This window comes from Heterocephalus glaber, unplaced genomic scaffold (genome assembly GCF_053883595.1).
Source record: "Heterocephalus glaber isolate CG9 unplaced genomic scaffold, H.glaber_assembly_v1.0 deba00001060, whole genome shotgun sequence".
NCBI classification, from domain to species: Eukaryota; Metazoa; Chordata; class Mammalia; order Rodentia; family Bathyergidae; genus Heterocephalus; species Heterocephalus glaber.
Genome location: NW_028258185.1, coordinates 564,530 through 583,800, shown reverse-complemented (window position 1 = coordinate 583,800; position 19,271 = coordinate 564,530). Strand labels below are relative to the sequence as shown.

Genomic DNA, 19,271 nt, shown 5'->3' with positions numbered 1-19,271 from the left:
AAGAAAGTTTCCTGCCTCTGAGGGCTTGTGGGGCTCAGAAGTTTGGGGATGCACTTTGGGCCTCCATCCAACCCTCTCCCAGGAGTGACATGGGAAAATGAGGGTGAGTGAGTGGCTCTAATGTAGGACAAGGTCTCCGCTCACTCAGGGCTCCTCCCCCATCCTTACATCTTGGAGGAATTTTCCTCCTAAAATTCCTGCCTCAGTATTCCCAGGGAAAGGGGAATGAGGCAAGGGGGACAGTTCTCAGGCTAGGAGAGCCCATGGAGGTCAGAATGAGGAATGGAAGGCAGGATGTCTTGGAAGCAGAGGAACAGGAAATCTGGGAACCTGGGCTGGGGTTGGGGGTGTGGTGGGATTCCTGCCCTAGCAGCAGCTTTTTAGAGAAGACTCCACCAGGGGCACTGATTGGACGCTGGCTAAGGCACTCAGCAACATTCCTGTCGCCGTACTGGTCAGCTTTCCCATTGCTGGGACAAATTACCCTACACCGTAACTTAAAGGAGGAGAGTTTATTTGGCTCACCGATTCAGGCTATGGTAAGTTGGTTCCAAAGCAGGAACATCATGGTGGAAGGGCATGAGGTAACAAAGCTGCTTTGTTCATGGTGGCCGGGAAGCCAAGCAGGGGAACTGAGGCACAGAAGAAGGGGCCAGGACCATATATAGGACCCAAAGTTGCACCTCCAGGATCCAGCCAGACACACCCATACACAGCCAGCCATGGGCTGCAGTAATCTGCTAAGTGTTTCTTTTCTTTTTTTTTTTGGTATCAGGGATCGAACTCGGGACCTAGTGCTTGCAAAGCAGGCAGCAGAACCACTGAGCTAAATCCCCGGCCCCTGCTAAGTGTTTCTTAATCAGACCCCATGCAGACCTGATGCTAAGTCACTACTGTAACTTATCTGAGAGGAGGTGAATATGGGTACCCCCAGCAATTATCAAGAGGAAAAACAACAGACTAGAGTTCCCAAAAGGGGGAATGAGAAGGGAGGGGAACAAGACATAACTTCCCAAATAACTGAATCCTTACATGTACCATGTGTGTCAATTAAACTTCTACCTACGTAACCTCTAAAGTTCCAAAGAAGCCTGTAATGTTAATCTCATTATTTTGTGTAAATAAGCTAAGGATACAAGAAGTAAAGGAAGTAGCCCAGGGTCACATGGATCTGCCTAGACCTGACACTAACCTGCTTTCTCTCTGGGTTAGGAATTCTCCAAACATAAGTTCAATGCCACTGATCTGGTTACCACCCCCAGCTTCTTACCCTCTATATTAAGAGATTATCTGTGCATATACGCAGCTGAGCTTTTGTCTCCATCCTCATTGCCACAGACACAGAATCTCAGAGCAGGGAGGTCCAAGCCCCTCATGGTTCAATTAGGAAATGCATGCTCAGAGAGGGGAAGCTGCTTGCTCAGGGTCACAGAGCCAGAAAAGAAGGAGTGGGGACTTGGTACAATTCAGAAGGATGCTCTTCCCTGGGGCCGGGTTCTCAGCCAATTATGTACATATACAGATGGCAGGCACCTGCTTGGCACCAGGGAAATAGATGACTAAATACAGACCCTGCTGCAAGAAGCTCCAGAGGTAGGGAGACAGGGCTTCCTGCCCTAATCTGCAAAACAACTGGCTTTCCAAATGCCACAGACCACCTGCTAAGGAAGAAGTTGCTATAAGCAGGGGCAATCAAAAAGGCCTCCTGCAGGAGCTGAGCCTACACCAACGGGAGATGTTAGTGGGAGGGGCTGCTCTGCTATCCAGGCAGGCGGAAACATACATGCATGTGACTAGTGTCCTTGGGAAGACACTTCTATTGGAGGAGTATGGGAGACAAGGCTGGAATGCAGGATGAGACCAGATCAAATAAGGCACTGAATGCAAGCTGGTAGTCTGAGCTTTACCTAAGGGCACTGGGGAGCTAAAGATTTTTGTGTAGAGTAAGAAGGAGTGCCATGTAAAGCCAGGTGTGGTGGCGCACACCTGCAATCCTAGCATTCGGAAGGCTGAAGCAGGAGGACTGCCATGAGTTTGAGTTCTGGGCTACATAGTTAGTTCAAGGCCAGCCTGAACTACATAGCGAGACCCTGTTTTAAAAAACCAAAAAGGTGGGGGGCTTCCATGTAAAGGGATTTATTACAAAATTTACCCTAGTAGCAGCTCCCAGGGCAGACTTCCTGGGAGAAAATCTGAGGCACCAAGCATGTGAGTGTGAGTGTTGTCTCTAGGAGTGAGTGTGTGTGTATGTGTATGCCAGGGTATGTGTACACATACAAACTAGCATGGTGCTAAGCCCAGGAAACCTAGTCTCAGAAAACTACCCTATTCTGCTCCTGTGGGAAGATGATGGATGGCCAGCTCTCCACCCCTTCTGTCTCCTTCCCATAACCCTGAATGGGCAAGAGTGTTGCCACTTCTCCGAGACATTCTGCATGCCCTGCACCCCAGCATGCACAAGAGCAACGCTGCTGAGCAGCAGAGACACAAACACACAACTGGGAACACAGTGAGCATCTTCCCTGGTGATGACACCAGGACCAGGGTGGGGGTGGGGCAGGTGGGGCTGACCATCCCCCAGCCCTATGCACTCAGAAGGGCAGCAAGCGGATGGTAAGGCAGGGCTACCTGGTCAGCCCAGCCAGTTGGGCCCAAACTTGGGGAGGGGGATAACTGGGGGAAATGCCTTGGAAAGACGTAAGTAGTGATGAAAGGACACACTCAGAAGAGGGCTCACCAGGGCCATGAGGAGCCCATCTGCCCCTTGTCTTCCTGCTCACTGCCCTCCTCACTACAGGCACTGACTTAGATCATGGGGAGATCCCTCCTTACCTGCATGGGTGTTTTATTTTGTTCCTCCTTTGGAACCCAGGGTGGCATTGCACTCAGGCCATCCTTCTCCCTTCTTCCTTCACCCAAAGAACCCCCAAAGATGGGGTCTGTGATTATGAATCCTTGTGGGGTTGTCATCACTGTGACCCACATTATCAACTAACAGTGATTAGAAATTATCACAGCCGTGGGCCAGGGATTTAGCTCAGTTGTTCCACCGTCTCCCTTGCAAGAGTAAGGACCCGAATTCGATATCTGGTACCAAAAAAAAAAAAAAAAAAGAAGAAGTTATTACAGCTGGGGCATCATATGCATTGCCACCCAGAGAAAAGGACCTGGCCACTGGGATGCCTGGTGCTACTCACCAGCTCTGTGCTCACCCTTCCCAGATTCCCTTCTCAAAGCCTGCAGAGAATCCTCTTGTGGGGTCTCATAGATGGCATTTCAGAATCAGAACAAACCTACAAGGTTTCCCCACCTCCAGCCCAGGGTACCTCTACCCGCCAGGCACTATGCTGGGGAATTGTTGAATACATGTTTCCGCCCCCTAAGAGTTCGCCGCACCTTTGGAGACTCTGAAGTTCTGCCATCCTTCCAGTGCCAAGGTCTTCACCTCCCTCTGCAAGCCAACTTTGACCCACAGCCTTCCACACCAATATGTGACAAGTTCCTCAAACATCCAGTGTCACTACCCCTCCAAGAAATCCTTCCAAGTTCTTAAGCCCTCCTCTAGCTCCTGTCTGCTTCTGCAGTCCTTCGCTGTGAGCCCCCCAGTCAGCAGGGAAGGATGACCCAATGTGATCCACTGTCTAAGAAGCCTTCCAAACCTCTAGCCCACAGTTCTGCCTGTCGCTTAAGTATATCTCCTCCCTGAACACCAGGCACTTCTCCTTCACATTTAACCTGAGTCTTGCCCTATGTAGGGAGCACTTGGAGAAAGGTCATTTATTTAAAGTCCCAGCATCGCAGGTCACTGCTGTTGTGGCTGTGATGTGCTTTAATTCCCTCCACTAGACTTCCAGAAGTGCTCCCCCATTCCATGCCCCGCACCAGTGCCCTCACCCACCCATCCACCAGGGATTGACTGCCCCCAGGCCTGGCTCTAGCTCAGATGTCAGCCTGGCCCCAGAGAGGAAGGGGCTGCATGTGGCCCAGCCCCCAGCCTTCCCTCTAGAAAAGGTAATTAGGAGCTATGAGGTCCCTGTCCCTCAACAGGTACAGTTAAGCAGCGGCATCCATCATTGGGGGCAGCTGCCAGAGCTGGGAGGGTCACGTGGCTCAGCAGGACCAACAGCAGGGCGAGGGGAGGCCTCAGGGCTGAGGATTGGCTGGTATGCAGCAGGAGAGTCAGGGCTGCTGGGGAAAAGCTTAGAATGACCTTGTGAGGACTTTAGCACCATTGGCTCTGCTCCTCCCTAGACATCCACCTGCCCTTAGTCCCTAACATGAGTCCCTACTCACTCTCCCGGCCCTGGCATTTTCTTCGCTTCCACGTCATTACTCTGGGTGTAAGGACCCGTGTTACTCTTCTTCTTTTAAAGGAAAATGGCCTCTTGTGTGCTTACGAGGTCTGACTGGAGGGTGGTTTCCTGGCCTGAACAGGGACTGATGACTCTACAAGGGGGGGTGCCCTGTTTAGAGGGAGGAAGTGTTGGTGCAGGTGCAGTTTTCTCTAATTGCTTGTGCCTGTGCCAGATCGCGAGTATGGAGAAACATGTGCTGGCAGTCGAATGCACTGCGTCGGCCTGGGTGCAGCCAGGGACGTGTTTTGCATACTTGCATTGATGGGGGGGCACATTACCACATGGTACCGTGCACTAGGGCCGAGATGGGCACATTGCCCTTGTGCTGTGTTTCTGTGCGAGTGCACAGGCTCACGTTCACACATGCACATGTTGCTGTGCCTGTCCGTGCACAGGGATACAATGGGTTTTCACCTTGACTGTTGCTGACCCAGAGAGGAAAGCCCTGCATCTGGAACCCCTCAGTACATCTCCCAACTGGGGATCACCTCCCACCCCCAGAGCCACAGGTCAGAGTGGCAGCTGGCAGGAGAGAAAAAAGGGGAAAGAGGAGGGGTGGCTTCGCCAACACCTGTGAAGGTTCTTCGTTATATATGCAAATATCCTCATTAGCGATGCAGAGCACTTCCCGGAGCTAATCAGCTCTGCAGCCATTTCTGTGTGGATGTGCTGAGCAGAAGAAGGCTACAGGCTGGGGAGGGAGGAGGCGGCACAGCGCTCCTCTGGCTGGGCAGTGCCAGGGCTCCCAGTCCCTAAGACCTGTCCTGGGCAGTCCTGGGGAGCGGGCTGGTGAGAAGCCGTGGCAGGGACAGCATAACTAGCAGGTTTCAGCACTGGCCAGTTGGCTTTGCCTGGGCTCCACCCCATGCCAGGACTTACAGGGGGCGCCCAGGAAGAGTGCTGTGGCCAACTGTGCAGCCCCACCAAGCCCCAGAGCCAGGGCCCTCTGTAGGACACGAGGAGATTCATCACTCTTACCGATTCACCCTGCTTCCTCGGGCCTCATTTCTTCCTCTTTTCACCTCTGCCATTGAGCACCCAGAAAAATATATAACGGTAGTCTTTTCCTGTCACCCCAACCATAGAGAAAGGAGCCAGACTCTCATCAAGCCCATCCTGTCCCCAGCCTCTCATTGGACCAGCCATTTCTAGGGCTTCCAACTCACTGCCACCAACATGGCATCATCAGAGACAAACAGAAACACACATAGGCAACTCATGCTGCCCTCAGAAACATGCAAACATCTGCTTGCCTCATCACAGGGGCACACGGTCCTGTTCGTATTAACCAGTACTTAAAGACACACCCACACTGAAACAGTCCCACTGAATTCTGCTGTCCTTGTACATCCATGTCACCCCATTTTGGGGACAGAGTCCAGAGAGACCTCCCCTCCCCTCCCCCTCCTTTCTTTGATTCTCCCTCTCCATCCCACCCGCCTCCCTGAGCACCCGTTTGCCAGGGTTATTTATAGAAGCAAGCGATAAATTCAGTGTGTTTCTCGGCGCGCAAAGCTATAAATAATGGCACAGATCATTAAACCCCGAGAGCAGGCCCAGCCGCCCTGCAAACAAGATGAAGTACAAACCACCACGTGAGAGGGAAACAGGGAGGCGCAAGGACAGCCCCAGACTCACAGCCAGTGGATCCCAGCCTGCACCCCTCAGCCCAGGCCCAGTGAACTTACTCTGCAAGGGCCTGCCTGGGCCTCGGGGAGGGAAGAAAGAGCTGAGAGAAGCCTGGTTTGTAGAAGGATGAACAGGGCTCACTGCCTCCCCCCCCATTCTACACCCTTCCTTCCTCTTGGACCCTCTTTCCCATCTCCCCACCCTTAGCTGCTCTCACTACTTCCCTCCCTGTTACTTCATCTTTTCCTATATTTCTTTTTAATTCCCCTTTCCACCTCTCCCTTTATCTCTCCAAATTCCCCTTACCTTCTGCCCTTTATCTCCTCCTCTGCACCTGTTCCTCCCAGCCCTTCCTTTCCCCTATCCAAAACCTCCAGCCCTGGGAGGGGCCCTGATCCCACCAAGGAGCCCTCAGAGGCAGAAAGTCCCCCGTCAGCAGAATGCTGGAGATGGCTGCTGATTCAGTGTCTGTAATCTCCCAGGCGGAGGCAGCCCAGGCAGGGGGTGGGGGAGCGGGGCAGGGAAAATGGATGAGGAGCACAAGACAAAACAGCACAGACACTAGGGACAGGCCCTAAGCTGAGGGCGGTTCTGGGGAGCAGAACTGAGCCCCAAGCTCCAACCCAATCCTACTACCACTAGCTGGTCAGCCAAGTGAAAACGTACTTTCTAGGGATGGAAGGAGAATACCGTGGGAAAGAACAAGACAAATAGAAAGGAACAGAGCGGACAGGCTGGGGTGGCAGGGAGAAGCCATTAGAGTTGGAAGGAGGCATCAGGAGGAACCCAGAGGAGCAAGGGGCCTTGACAGGATGACGGCCCCACCCCGTCCCACCTCATTCTCAGATCCGGTGTGGACCTCCCCCCGCATACTGTGTTTCTGAGTCTGGGCCTCAAAATGGAAGGCTTTGGGGTTCCACCTATGTCTACTCTAACCCACTCTCCTTCACTTTTAGGAAGTACCTCTACTCTCTGAGGTTCATCTACCCTACTCTGGCCTACTTTGCCTCAGTCCCCTCTTTAGATCCCTATATTCTAGGGTCTTTCATCCCTTTTCACTAAGAAGTTCTTAGCATTTCCTGCTTCAGCATGAGCCCTCTTGGGAAGGCAGAGGCTACCTCTGTCCAACATGAGCAGAAAGCCAATCAAGGCTCAACTTGGAAACAAGAGCAAACCAAGGATGGTTACCACTTCTTTTCTTCTCTGGCTATACAGGAAAATAGAATCCAAATGGAGCAGCAGTGCCAAACTCCAGATCAAGCAGAACTGACTTCTCGTGCTAAGGGATGGGAGACGCTGGCACAGGGCGGGTAAGTCCTCTGAGGGTAGACAGCAAACCCCATGGGCCTGCACAAAGCACAGCCTGGCTTTGTGGCCGGGGCAAAGGCCTTGGCACCTTCCCCACCTGCTCCCACCGTCTCAGGACATGGCCAAAGCAGCCATCTGCTCCTGCTCACTCCCATTGGCAGCTTTGATGCAGAGCTCAGTTATTTGCCCTGGGATTTATAGTAGGAGCCAGGACAGCAGCTAAATCCCCCAGCCACAGAGTTAAATCAGCTGCTGCGATGGGCCGGAACGAGGGAGCTGTTCGGGCTGGGAGGCTGCACAGCAGGGCTGGAGAAGAAAACACTTGTCCCCACTCTCTAGGGGCAGCCACCCATAAATCCCCTCAGGCACCGATTAGGGCTGGCAGCCTCACCAAACCTCAGAGTTGGCAGTGCTGGTGGCAAAGATGACACCTTAGCAGTAGCGCCCACAGAAGCAGACTGTGCCGAGGACTTGGGGGTGGACTGTAAGGAACATCTGGGCTAGTAACAGAGGGTGCTGCCTGTTTCCCCAGAACTGTCTGGAGCAGCATCTCCACTGGGAGGGCAGGTTCCTGAGAGCCAAGATGCCTGGGCTCAAATCCTGGTCCTGCCACTTATCAACTGTGTGAACACAGGCAAGCTCCATGACTTCCCTGGGCCCGAGTCTCATGATCTGTGGATGAGGATGTGAATAGCTGCTACCTCCCAGTCACCGTGACAGTTCAATGAGATCATGACAGCAAGTGCATAGGCCCGTGCCTGGCATTACCCTGATAGTGGTGCTGTCATATAGAATAAGCTCTCAAAGCTGCACTAGGTCTAGGGTTATGCAGAAGGAAGAGGGACCGAATGATCTTTGGGGGAACTCTGGGGCGCTGAGATGATGTTTGAGAAAAAAGGAGGGTTTTGTGAGCTCACAGAGAGAGGGAGAGGCCAGCTTTTCCCAAGGGTATGGTAAAGAGCCCCTTAGGCAGGCAGCCCTGCATTTGTGTCTCAGTGCTGATTCACTGTGAGGCCTTCTGCAAGTTACTTAACTTCTCTCTGTGCCTCACTCTTCTCATCTATAAAATGGAATCACACTTTACAAGATTGTTGAGTGAACTGTGTGAGATCAGACCCAGGTAAGTTTTAGTGATGCTTGTCCAGTAAGTACTCACTAAACTTTAGTCTTATCATTACTATTTCATCCAAAGAGGTTCTGAATGAACAGACCCTGAATCTGGGCACTAAGTCCTCTGAATCCAAGCAGCTTAGCTAATGAGGACAGTGCTATTGCCAAAGGCAAGAAAAGGACAAAAGGGCAAGAGGTGAAGGTTATAGGGTGATGCAGAGGGAGTCATTAGGAGAAAGTGAGCTAGAAAATGTAAGAGAAAGATAGAAGCCAGGAGGAAGAGAAAAGAGGCTTGTAGTCAAAAAGAGAGAGAAAGGGGGATGGCACAGAGCAGAGTAAAGGGAGAGCTGAGGGAGGGATCCAAAGGCGACCCTGCTGGGGCAGAAATGGATGGGGAAACAAAAGGGAAACTTAAGAGAGCCTGGAGCGGGAATCAGAGAAGTGGAATGGGGAGAAGTGAATGGAGGGGCTTCCGGGTATTGAGAGCCGAGCCCGGAGGCAATGTGGGGAAGTGGCCCAAGAGAAAAAAGAAAAGAAGAGACCCTAAGGCTGGGAGACAAAGGAGGAAAAACCAAGCCAGAGCCTTCCAGCTCGTTATGCAAACATGACTCTAGGCGCCGCTCTGCTGCCCCTTCCCCAGCTTCATTTTCAGCTTGGCTTCCTCCAGCCTCCCTCCTGCGCCCCTCCGGCCAGCCTCCACCTTCTCTCTACTCGTTGCCAGCCAGCTCAAAGGCATAGGAGGCAGCAGGGAGGGTCAGGGGCTTGGATTCGGTACATCAGGGGCTGAGAAGGAGAGGCAGGAAACTGTCCCCAAAGCAGACGAAAACCCAGGGGTCCACACCTCCTCCTGGCAGCTCCCCCTTCCTTCATCAGCATGAAGACAGAACAGCAGCTGACAGACTAGAGACTTTTCCAACTGCAAGAGTAGAATAATCATAATAGTTGCTAAAACATTAGCCTTTTGCAGTCTGCCAAGTGCTTCATAAGCCCGTCTCACAACCATTGTGAAAACTGACAGTATTGCCCTTACTTGTATTTGCATCAATTATATAATGTTCACCACATGCTAAGCACTTCACATTATTAACTCTCTTATTCCTGACAACAGCCCTATTATCCCCATTTTGCAGATGGCAAACTGAAGCCTAGAGCGGTAAGTACATTAGAGGCTATGCCTCTCCCTCTTTGCCTCTTTTCTCATCTCTCCTCCAGAGCTGCTTTGACCCTCTTTGTGTTCTTGCATGTCTTCATGTCCTCCTTTATTTCTCTTCTTGCAATCATGCTGCCTCACCAAACTTCAAGTTAGACTTTTGTTCACTCTCCAGGCATTCTGAGCAGGACTGGTGTGATTGAATATGACCAGGAGCCCCTTCATGCAGGGCCAGCTGGCAGGTGACAACTCAAAAGAAATCATAGGGGGCTGGGGGTTTAGCTCAGTACTGCCATGCCTGCCTTGCAAGCACAAGGTCCTGAGTTCAAGCCCCAGTACTGAAAAAAAAGAAAAGAAAAAATAAATAAAAGAAATCATAGAGTGGCTGAATTGAAATGTAACAATGCTTCAGAGCTGCTAACCCACTTTCTTCCCCCACCCCCACCCCCCAAAAAACCAGAGATGACCAAATATATAACACCCTCAAAAGAACCAGAACAGATAAAGAAGTGGAATGAGAAAATGCCCTTGGAAAAGAAACCTAAGAATGGACAGTTAACCACTGAGGAATCCAAACTCAACCCTCAACTTCCTAACACTAAAAGTAAATGAAAGCAAGTAGCAACCAAAAAGACTCCTCACCTATGCCAGACCAATTGTGTCTATGCCAACTGGGTACAGAACATCAGCTACATGTCATACATCAAAGATGTGACCAACACCAGTCACTCTACAAGTTCCGGAAGATTGTGCTTGAGATGTGGAGCACATGAGCTGCAGAAGAACTGCAAGGACATTAGGCTGAAAAAGCTTGATGCAAGGAGGAACATAAAGCAGAGGCCATGGGACATAGGAGAAGAAGGGCCCCCGCAAAGTTCTCCCCCAGGGTCCCCCCGCCAGGGCCAAGAAACTGAGTCCAAGGTGTCAGTGACAGTCCTTGGATCGGCTTCCTGCCCCTAAGCCCTTTCAGCCCCCCTCCCACTCCTGAATGGCCTTTTGGGGTCTCAGCCCCTGCCAGGAATCATTCTACCCACTTTCCATGCAATGCTGGTGAGAGCTGCTCCTGGCTTCTTCTGTTCATTAGCACATCAGCATGGGGATCATCAGCAACCCAAATAAATCAAATGAAAATAATATCCCATGCCTCCCTGCAGAAACAAAATCTGCCCTCCCTGTTGGCACAATTTGAGGCCTGCAGGAGAAATGAGTACCAGTAAGAGAGTGATCTCGGGCACAGGGGACAGGGGACATACAGGGAGGAAGGAAATGGATCCTTGTCAGGGAAAACTCCAGACCTGCAAGCTGGGCTCCCTCCCACAAGTAATCACAAAAATGCTACCTTTGGTTTGGAGCTGCGGCTCAGTGGTAGAGTGCTTGCCTAGCATGCTCAAGATTCTGGGTTCAAGGGCCAGGGATTTAGCTCAGTGGCGCCACGCCGCCTGCCTCACAAGTGCAAGGTCCTGAGTTCGATCCCCAGTAGCAAAAAAAAAAACAACTTTGGGTTCAATTCCAGCAACACACACACACACACACACACACACACACACACACACACACACGTCGCTTACCAGCAGCCAGCTATAAAAGGGTCTATGTGAAATACACAGGTATTGAACTTAAGGTTGTTCTTAGGAAGGCTGACACCTGGTCTGGACAGTGCTGCAGGTATCTAAGCAGGAAAGCCCTCAAGTATCTGGCACTGGTGACATGTAGGGTACCCACGCCAAGGTCTTGAAATGTTGATGTTGGTGAAGGGAAGCAAGTGGTTGGTCCAACACTGGAATAAAGCACAGTCCCAAGCAGGCAAGCCCATGTGCTCACTGACATAGGCTGGTGATGCTGTTACCTGCTCATCCACTACAAAAAGGTGACCTCCTTATTTTCCCTCCCCTTCCTTGTCTGAAACATAGTTAGTTTTCACGAGGAGGTCCAGGGCAAAAGAAATTGAAAGTAAGAGAGAAGATTCTAAAACCTTCCACAGAGTGAAATTATTTTAGCTCTCTTCCACATGGAGAATGAAAAACAAAAAACCCACCCCTAAGGGCTGGAGATTTAGCTCAGTGGTCCAGTGCCTGCCTCACAACTCCAACGACCAGAGTTCAATCCCTGGTACCGCAAAAAAAAAAAAAAACACCCCCAGCTCATCTCTAACCCAGGACCACGCTTTCACTTTCACAACCTAGTCCAGCCCCCCATGAGTACAGCCAGGGAAGGGTGCACACTGTAGGCCAGGTAAACCAATAGACGCAAAGCCGGCCCCAGTATACCTTTCCAGATAGGTATACAGATTTCTTTTTTCTTTTTTTTTGTAATATTATCTTTTTTTTTTTGGTACCGGGGCTCAAACTCGGCTTCTTGTGCTTGCGCAGCAGGCAGCGAAACCACTGAGCCAAATCCCTGGCCCTGGTATACAGATTTCTTCACCGATTCCCTTCCACAGCTCCCTAGGCCACACACAATAAGTCTACATTCCCACTGAAGTACTGATTCCTCACTTAAAGCACTCCTTAATGCAGACCCACACCCAGCTCTTACAGCTTCACTCCCCCGAATCACCCCCCTCTCCCCAGCAAGGTACCTTTCTGGCGCAAGGCACATGACCAGAACCATCCAGCTTTGACCCTTCTTGCCTGCAGCATCCTCGCCACCACTTTTCAGGGCCCCATATGCTCTCTCCATTCTCCTCCAAGGCCAAATTTCAGTCCCTACTTCTTTTGCTGGAGCAAGATTTCTCCATCCCCATTGGACAGGCCTCCTGCCTCCTGTCTACCTGAATGCCTGGTGCTGAGAAGTCGAATGGGTAATGTTTGCAGAACTGAATGTAAACTCCAAGCCTGACCTCTGCCAAGCTTCCTCTTCTGTGACCCACAGTGTTCCCAGAAGTAAGGAGGCCAATAGAGGACAGAGACTGCAGAGCCCCACCTCTCCACAGGCCTTGAGACACAGACTCCTCCCCACAGGCCTTGAGAGCGAGGCTGCTGTGCTGCTGCAGGTGCTTCTAGGCTTCCTAAGATGGATGAGCTGGAGGCTTCTTAAGGGCTTGGAGGCCTTCAAGCCAGTAGCTTTAGACTTCTCTTCTTCCTTTGTTCCTTTCTCTTTCACTTCTCAGTCTCCCTCAATCTTCAGCTGTCTGTCTGTCTTTATTTATTTATTGTACCAGGGATCAAACTTGGGACCTTGCATTTTTGAGGCAGGCACGGGAACCACTGAGCTAAATCCCTGGCCCAGCTGTTTCTATTTTAGGCTGAGGGTGCCTTCTGCCTAAGAGACACCTCCTTTTTGACCCTTACTTCACAAAATATGATCTGAGAGCCAGCAGTATTAGCATCCCTGGACACATTCTGGAAATGCAAACTCTCAGACCCACTCCAGACCTATTTGACCCAATTTTCCAGCTTTACAAGATCTCTTGGTGACTTGGGTCCACATTAAAATTCAAAGCAGTAGCCTAAAGAGCCAGAAAGGCTAGATCAGGGGTCCAAGAAGGAAGCTGAATGCCTAAGATATTCATTTGTTGGGTGTGGTGGCTTATATGTGTAATCCCAGGATTCAAGAGGCAGAGTCAGAAGGATTGCCATGAGTTCAAGGCCAGCCTGAACTACATAGTGAGACCCTGTCTCAAAAAAAGTTCATTTACGGGACTGGGGATTTAGCTCAGTGGTTCCGGCGCCTGCCTTGCAAGCACAAGGTCCCAAGTTCAATCCCTGGTGCCAAAAAAAAAGTTCATTTATCCATTTAATATTTAGTAAGCAACTATTGGGTGCAAAATGCCATGCTAGGTATTGGAGATAAAATAGTGAATGAGTCAAACCAAGTGCTCAGGCCAGAGAGGATGAGATAAATATTCCCACTTGGTTGTTCACACCCAGCTCCCCAGAGTGGGAAGGAGCTTGGCTCAGGAACAGGGGTGCCTTTGACTGGAGAATCTCTCAGGGCCCTAGGTTGGTGAAGGATCCCTTCTACCTCCCAACCAAAAGAGAATCAATGAGACAGAAGGGAAGGAACAATGAGAACAAGAGAGAATGCAGAGCAGAAACGAAGAAAGAAATGAGTGGGTCTGGAAAGAAGCAAACCCCGACACGCTCCCCAGGCACTTCAGAGGTGCAGTCCACCTTACCTCCTGACCTCTTCGTGACACCTCCCTCCAGGATGCCATCAAGCTCCCAGTCCAATGGCCCCCCAATACCAGTCCTCATCCTCTGTGAATAGAAGCCATCCTAGGACCCTCCACACCCTCCACCGCTGGAGCTGAGAGGGGAGAAGATGGGAAAAGGAAGATGGCTCAAGCCAGAGGGACAAGCTCAAAGGACGCAAGAATGATAAAAAAGGACACAGACACCAGAGACGGGGCTGGGGTGGGTAGTGACTGCTGTGTGGGCAACAGACTTTAGGGAGACAAGCAGGAGGGATCAGTTGGGACCACCGTGGTTGGCAGCACAGGTGAGAGAAATGGGTCATGGCTAGGATGGCACAAAGGAGTCCTGGGATGACATGGTCAGAGCTGGGAAACATTTTGAGCTAAGTGGCTCAGGCCCTGAGCCCAAGATTCACCTGATGGCTTAGATAACCCACAGGAACAGAGAAGCAGTTCTGGAAAAATGGGTCAGAATAAGGTTTGGAAGGAAGGAAAGATCCATGGCATGGAGTGGGAGGAGGAGAGTCCAAGGTGGGCAGTCACAAGGAATGGAAGCAAAGAGAACTTCATCCTTTGTCCCACTGGGTGCCTCAGAGTCCTCCCCGCCATCCTGCATGCCGTGGGCATGATCAGATGCTCTGGAAAGACACGCTGCCCATGGAGAAGTGATACAAAAGGCAGTGTGGGTGGTAGAAATATACAGCCTGTTTGAGGAGCCCTGGTCACCTGTTGACAGAAAGACAAGTCCACTATTTCTCAGGGCCTCAGTTTCCCTGCTGGCAAAGCAGTAAAGGGGACCTGAGACATTCAGGTCTCTTCTAGCCCCAATTCTCTTTCCATGGCTCTAAGCCACAATGCTGAGCTTCCGAAGTCCTTGTAGCCCTTGAGCAATGGGGCATGAAGTGGTCAGTCTCGCTGTCATGTGGAGCTCAGAGGGGAGAGAAGCAGAGGCCCAGTGAACTGGGACCATCTAGATATGGGCCAATGAGGTCCTGGTCACCAGGTGGCTGACAATAAACAGAGATTAAACCAAGAGCTCCTCATATCTCTTCCCCAAATCCTCAGCAATTGTTTTTGCAGCCTAGAAACTTTTAAATATTGAACTACCAAGGGCCGGGGATATTTAGCTCAGTGGTTCTGCTGCCTGCCTCACAAGCGCAAGGACCTGAGTTCAATCCCCAGTACCCCCCCCCCAAAATATTGAACTACCTAGACTCTGACCTTTCTTGGATGTCCTTTATTGTCTCCTTAGATTTCATACAGTAGCACTGACAACTCCCAAATTTCTATCTCCACCCTGGACTTCACATTTCCTACTAGTCCCTTCTACTTGGATGCTTAGCAGGTGCCTCAAGCCTAATGTGTCCAAAGCATGTCCCCCAAACCAGCTCCTCCTGTAGTATTCCTCCATGTCAGGTAGTGGCAAGTCCATGGTCTGGTCACTCAAGCCAAAAATAAAAAGCTTAGTCTTACCCTAACTCTTTTCTTTCTTTCTTTCCTTCACACTTTCCATCAGATCCATGGCAGGTGTCCTGGCTGTATCCATGAAGTATATCCAGAATTTGACCACTCCTTCCTGCCTCCACTGTCTTCCCGCTGCTCCAGTTCCCCACCATCTCTTACCTACTACAGAAACAGGCTCTTAGCTGTTTTCCCTATCTCAGCCCTTGTTTTCTCAACCTATTCTCAATACAACAATAAGAATTTTCTGTGAAAACACAAGGCAGATCTTGTCACTCCCCTGCTCTGCCCCTCCAGTGACTTCCCATTTTTCTCAGAGTGCAAGGCAAAGCTCCACTGTGATTATTAGTCCCTGGATGATCCAGTTCCCTGTGACCTCTTAGATCTCATCACTTACTGTCTTCCCTACCTTCTCTGCTCCAGTCACGTTGGCCTCACTGCTGTTCCCCCAACACACCAGACATGCTCACTAGAGGGCCTTTGCCCATGCTGTTCTCTCTGCTGGGAAAGCGATTCCTCTAAATCTGCATGGCCATGTAGCATCTGGTAAATAGCAGCCTCCATATGTTGGGGGGCCTGAGTAGGGATGGGAAAGGGAGAGAAAAGCAAGAGACGACAGTGGAGTCAGGTCCCACATAAGACACAGAATGGCTCATCTTGGTTTTGCTTTCTATCTTCCTCAGGTACTGGTTTCAGGAGCTCCCAGGGTTGCCTTACGGGGGACTTGGCCCAACCTGGTTCTTCAGAAAATTCACACTCACTGTCCTAAACCCAGAAGAACCTCAAGTCCTGATGGATCACATCTCTCCAGCACTCTTTGTTTTTTGTTTTTGGGGGGGCGGGGGGTTGGTACCGGGGATCGAACTCAGGTCCTTGCGCTTGCGCAGCAGGTGGTAAAACCACTGAGCTAAATCCCCGGCCCTCTCCAGCACTCTTGAGGACCTCTAGATAGGAGCCAGCTCCAACCCCTGTTGCTGGGTGGGACAGTCCTCTCCGTACTGCTCCTGAAGAATGCAGGGGAGAAGGGGTCGCTTCCATCAGGCTGTATTTATTGCTACCACCTTCCCCAGAAGCCAGCGCCCATCTTGATCAGTCCACCACACCAGCCCTCTTCTCAGCCTAAGCTGCTTCCTCTGCTTCCCATGCTTCCCTGCTCTTCCCAGGCCACAGGCCTCCAGACTGGCGGGCTGGCGCACGGGAGGGAGTCGGCGGTGAAGGCCAGGGGCAAGGCTGGCACAGCGAGGCCTCTCCCAGGGTGAGGACACAGGAAACTGCGGCAAAGAGACAGAGGCTCTGATGAAATGGTGATCCAGGGAGAAGCTGATAGCATCAGCCAGAAAGAGAGGTCAAAGCCAGAGACAGGAACACCAGAGACAGACGCAGAAGCTGACAGATGGCACGAGCACAGGAGAGACAGGCAGCGCATGAGAGTCAGACACCCAGAGAGAGAGGGAGGCAGGCGGACAGATGGACAGAGTCAGACCAAGAGGAAGAGGCAGGGAGACCTCGGAGGAGCCTCCAGGAGAGGGGCGGTGGCAGAGATGGACCGAGAGAGATGGACAGACTGGGACCCAGAGGCAGAGACACACACACGTCAGACCAGAAGGCTGCGGAGAAGGCGAGGGAGATAAAGTGTGGAGGCGGGGAGCGGCGGCGAGCGGGGCGAGCGGGGCGGGCGCAGCGGAGCGGGCGCGGCGCCGGGAGCGGGCTCGTAAAAGCCGCGCCGAGCGGGGAAATTGCCGCCAGAATCGCTGAGCTCCACAAAACGCCGGCCGCGCGGGCCGCCGCCGCGCCCGCTCCAATCTCCAGCCTCATCGCTGCGCGGGCTGGTTATGCATTTAAATGTTATTTAATTGGATTGCGGAGAAGCTGGGGGCCACAGCAGCCCCCACCCCCGCCCCGCAAGCTCCTCACGTCTGTTTTCCGAGTCACAGATTGCGGCACACCCCCTCCCAACGCATCCCTCACCCAACGGCTCCCCTTTGAGTCTGGGCTCCTTCTCTCCTCCCACCTCCTGAACAGAGCCAGAGGACACTCAGACACAAGCCCCCTAAAGATGCCCGAAAACTCAGAGGCCACACAAAAATGCCACAGACGTACAAGACACAACAGGAGCAAAAATGGGCTATGCTCAATTACACAACTGTCCATCTGGAAGGTTAAAAAATCCAGAGACGAAAAGGTCCCATGGCCCAAAAAGTACACAAACGCATGTAAAACACTGGAGACTCACCCTGCAAGGGAACACAACTCTCCTCTCCAAACAGTACTTAACAAAGTGACACCATCAAACAAGGGCACAAGAGGAGGTGAACTCAGTGAACTCACAGGGTGGCGCAGAGCAAAGGAGCAAAGCACACATTCACTCTCACACTCAGAGCAAAGCCATCACACCCCATCACCCCACTCTGGCCGTCCAGGGTTGGAAGGCAAAAACTTGTGCAACAACACTGTTCTCTCCACACACAGCAGAAAATGTCATCACATCAAGTTCTGAGAGGCAACTGCATTTATAACCAGCTAAAAACTGAAAACAAAGAAACAAACAAAACTGAGCCCACATTGCAATAGGCTTGAGGGTAGACTTGAGGAAGGCCTGAGACTACAAGAGGCAAGGCCAGGCCTTTGTATGAGGCCAGGCTTCTTCCCAGTTGCCTGCAATCAGAGGCTCATTTCTGCAGCGTGGATGAGAAAGAAGTTGGCACCGTCAAGGTAGATGAAAGGACAGAATGACCTGCAGAGGCGTGTCCTCCACACACTCCCAGCTAGCAGACAGGAAATTGCTGACCTGAGATGATCAGGGTCAAGCTACTTCAATTAATGAAAATGAAAATGGCAACCTGGCTTGGCACAGGCCACCACAGAGGACTGTTCTGGGCTCTCGGCCATCCATCCCCTCTGCAAGCAGGGCCTAGAGACTGACGTCAGACTGAAGACCTTTGAGAAAGATACAGAGGCAAAAGAATGTAAAGAAAATGTGCAGGAAAATTCTATTGCAGTTGTTTGCTTTGTTTTTGAGAGAGTGAGGGCCAAAACAAAGAGGGAGAGAAAATGTCCCCAAATGCATAATTCAGCCTTGACTGTAAGCATAGCCTTGGGCCAGGCCTCTTAAAAAGGCCTCTTTAAAAAAAAAAAAAGCAATTCAGCTTTCCCCAAAGCAATTTATTTCTGCATTACCTGATGGTCATACCTGGGAAGTTTACTTCTTTAGGGCATTATGAAAAACCAAACAGCTAACCTAACCTATATACTCTTTAAATAAGAATATTCAGAGTCAAGACTTGGTCTGGGATAGATCATAATCTCCTATTCTACCACTAGCTTCTTGGCCACAGTTATGACCAGGCTGTGTTTCCAGTCTTTTTGTTTGTTTTGTTTTGTTTTGTTTTGTTTTCTGGTACCAAAGATAGAACTCAGGACTTTGCACCTGACAGGCAGGCATGGGGCCGCTGAGCTACATCTCCGGCCCCTTTTTTTTTTTAACCTTTTGTGTATGTCCATCTGTGGGCCTGGGGGGGGCCAGTGTAGGGGCAGTACTGAGAATCAAACTCACAACTCTGTGCTTCTCAGCAAGTGCTCTACTACTAAGCTACATCTCCAGCCTATTTTTACTAATTTTTTATCTAGTACCTGGACACTCCCTAACACAATCTGCTGCAGTTTTCCATCCTGGAAGTTCACAGAATAAGAAGTTCCTTCTTCTTTCCCCAGAGCCATGCCCAACCCTTGGCTTCCACCTCCCTCTTCTCATCCTGTTTCCTAACTCCTTGCAGTTGGGGCTGAACAGTTCTTGAACATGTATGACACAGTGGGTCCCTTTTTGGAATATCCACTCCAGGAAAATGGTAAGATTTAGGAAGTGATACGAAATCTCCAATGGCCACCCTCTCCCATTGGCACACACACCTCTACATGCATTGAGGGGTAATGGCTTCCTTATTCAATGTGTCCGGAGTACTGGGTTGGCAACTTGTTCACAACATGCTTTTAGTTTGATTTATACTGTAATTATATACTTCTGTCTCCCAGGACTAGAAAGTCACCAGCATGAAGGCAGAGCATCATCTGATTCACCTCTGTCACTCCCTACAGTGCCTAGCATGGGGAATGACACATTGCACAT

The 19,271-nt window shown here is 51.0% G+C and overlaps 1 protein-coding gene and 1 long non-coding RNA gene across 3 annotated transcripts in view; one reads left to right on the top strand and one right to left on the bottom strand.

Annotated features, from left to right (window-relative positions):
• Smug1 (single-strand-selective monofunctional uracil-DNA glycosylase 1) overlaps positions 1 to 19,271 on the bottom strand; it is a 51,101-nt gene that overhangs the window by 21,128 nt on the left and 10,702 nt on the right. The gene's annotated exons all lie outside the window — the stretch shown is intronic.
• On the top strand, positions 5,900 to 10,714 carry LOC106008492 (uncharacterized). Its single transcript, XR_001182825.3, has 4 exons — positions 5,900 to 6,098; positions 7,200 to 7,294; positions 9,533 to 9,555; positions 9,728 to 10,714. It is a non-coding gene; the product is annotated as an uncharacterized LOC106008492 (long non-coding RNA).